Source organism: Budorcas taxicolor, chromosome Y (assembly GCF_023091745.1).
Source record: "Budorcas taxicolor isolate Tak-1 chromosome Y, Takin1.1, whole genome shotgun sequence".
NCBI classification, from domain to species: Eukaryota; Metazoa; Chordata; class Mammalia; order Artiodactyla; family Bovidae; genus Budorcas; species Budorcas taxicolor.
Window position 1 is genome coordinate 4,619,869 of NC_068936.1, and position 3,075 is coordinate 4,622,943.

The following is a 3,075-nucleotide window of genomic DNA, read 5'->3' on the forward strand; positions in this document are numbered from 1 at the left end:
CAGTGTATTCTGCTGGACAGCTGTGAGATTCCCCCCTCCTGCCTTTTTTTTCTTTTTTGGGTAAAAGACATACTCCCCTTCACATCCAGAATGGTTTGAGCACAGTCCTTGCTCTGTTCTCAAGGTTCTGTACCTCAGAGTCTAGGAGAGAAGTAAAAATAGTTGGGGCCATAAGAGAGTTGGGTGGGGACCTTTAGTAGCAGTCGTCTGCAAGAAGTGGTCCAAAGGAGCAGGCTGCATCCTGGATAATCTGGGTGAGTGGGAATTTGTTGATGGGTGGGAGTCACCTGGGAGATGAGTCATCACCTGCATACACCCTACGTGTCCTGAAGGTGAGCACTCTTTAGGGACTCCTGATATAAAGAACCTGTTAAGGTACTAAAGTGGCCACCAGAAATACCACAGACTTAAACAACAGGAAATTGTTTTCTCCCAGTTTTGGAGGCCGGAAGCCCAGAATCAAGGTGTTGACAGTGTGGTGTCTCTGGAGTTATCTTTCTTGGATGTGCAGACAGCTGCATTCTCCTCTCCTCCTGTCCCATTATGTCCAAGCATCCTTGATGTCTTGTGTGTCCCAATTTCCTCTTTTTCTTTTTTTTTCTCACCATGCTTCTTCACTTCTGGGTCTTCATTTCCAGACCAGGGATGGAACTTGGGCCCTGGCAGTGAAAGCTCTAAGCCCTAACCACTGGCTTTTCAGGGAATTCCCCTTTCTCTTTTTATATGGAAAACCATCAGATTTGGACTAGGCTCACCCTAGAGACCTCGTTTAAACTTAGTCACCTCATTAAAAGTATTATCTCCAAATCTGGTTACATTCCAAAGTGTTGGGGGTTAGGATTTCTGCAGATAACTTTTTAAATGAATTAATTTATTTGACTGCACCAGGTTTTAGTTGTGGCATGTTGAGTCTTCTGTCTTCCTGGCAGCACGTGGGATCTAGTTCCTTGACCAGGGACTGAAGCCCAACCCCTTGCACTGGGAATGCAGAGTCTTAGCCACTGGACCTTTGTGAAAGTCCCCTCAACCTATGGATTTTGCAGGACACAATGAAGTCCAAAACCGGGTTGATGGTAGGGTGATTTGCCTGGCTGCACATTTGCACCGTACCTGCTCATTAGAAAAATCTGAGAGCTTTAATAATGTTGACTCCCTGGTCCCAGTTGTGGAGATACTGATTCTGTGGATATGGAGTAAGATCCACAGAATCAACCAGAACATCAGTATTTTTCAAAAGCTTTCTAGTACTCATGTTTAATATGGACACCTTAAGCAGCCTGGGCAACACCTGGGGCTTGTGAGAAACTCAGACTCTCAGGCCACACCCACAACTGTTGGATGGTAAAGTGTTTTTGAACAAGACATGTAGGCAATTCACTGATGGTTAAGAAGCACAGCCCAGGAGATCTGAAAGTAGGAACTGAGAAATTTGGATCCAAATCTCTGGGCTTTGCTTATACCCTAACTTCCTTCAATACAAAGGACATCTAGAAGCCCCAAGAGAGAGTGTGCCAGTCCTAGAATCTCTGAAGGGTGCTGGGGAGGATGCAGCTCCCAGCTCAAGCAACAACCTCTGATTGGTGTATTGAATTACCAGTAACCTGCTCTTCCCAAGGCAAGTGCTCAATGTGTCACATGAAAAAAAAAGAATTCCTGACCCTCAATCCTCAGGGTCTCCTGAAGGAGTAGATTCTTGAGTGCTTTAAACATGTTCTTATTGTTGTTTGGGCTCCCCTTGTGGTTCAGCTGATAAAGAAGCTGCCTGCACTGTCGGAGACCTGGGTTTGATCCCTGGGTTGGGATGATCCCGTGGAGAAGGGAAGGCTACCCACTCCAGTGTTCTAGCCTTGAGGATTCCATGGACTGTATAGTCCCATTGGGTCGTGAAGGATCAGACACAACTGATGACTTTCACTTTCACTGTTGTGATTTAGTTGCTAAGTTATGTCTGACCCTTTTGTGACCCCATAGACTATTGCCTGCCAGGCTCCTCTGCCCATGGGATTTCCCAGGCAAGAATCCTGGAGTGGGTTGCCATTTCATCCTCCTGGGGATCTTTCTGGTCCAGGGCTTGAACTCAGGTCTCCTGCATTAACAGGTGGATTCTTTACCTCTGAGCCACCAGAGATCAATCTTTCCCAAAGTATTGGAGGATTTTACACCCTGGGATTCACTTCACTTCAGAATCAACTGAGGCAAACATTAAACTTTCAGATTCCCAGGCCCCCTCCTCTGGCAATTTGATTTTCTTAGGTGTGTTATGCAGCCCTGGAATCTCCATGTTTAACAATGTCCCAGGTGATTCTGAGATTTGATCAATTGTTAGAAGCATATGAAAATGAAAGTGTTAGTCATCCAGTTGTGTTTGACTCTTTCAAACCCATGGATAGTAGCTCCCCAGACTCTATCCATGGAATTCTCCAGGCAAGAATACTGGAGTGGATAGCCATTTCCTTCTCCAGGAGGTCTTCCTGACCTAAGGGTCAAACCCCAGTCTCCTGTACTGCAGGAAGATTTTTACTGTCTGCGCATCAGGGAAGCCTAGAAGCATAAATAAGTGGTCAAAAATTTTCTTCCTTTGCCCTAAGTTTTTGCAAATATTTTAAAATTGACATCCAAAATGTTTTTGTTATAATTGTAAATGCTGCAAAATGTAGTTTCTGGCATACAATAAAAATAAACCCTTTAAGTAAATAAAACTAGAAATTCCATGGTAAACCAGTGGGTAGTGCTCAGTGCTTTCACTCTGGTGACCTGAGTTCAGTCTCTGGTCAGGAAACTAAGATCCTGCAGGAAGTTGCATAGTATGTTCATAAATAAATAAAACTGTTAATATCATGCTTTCAAATATATCCATAAGAATGTAAATAGCATAGAAATTTAAAAGTTATTTATTTTTATTTACTTATTTAGGTGTCTTGGGTATTAATGTGGCTTGCAGGATCCTTTTTCAGTTCTACTGCCCGCTGACATGTGGGATCTTAGTTCCCCAGTCAGGGGTCAAACCCATGCTTCCTGCATTGGAAGGCAGATTCTCAACCATTGGACCACCAGGAAAGTCCCTAGTCTTGGGTT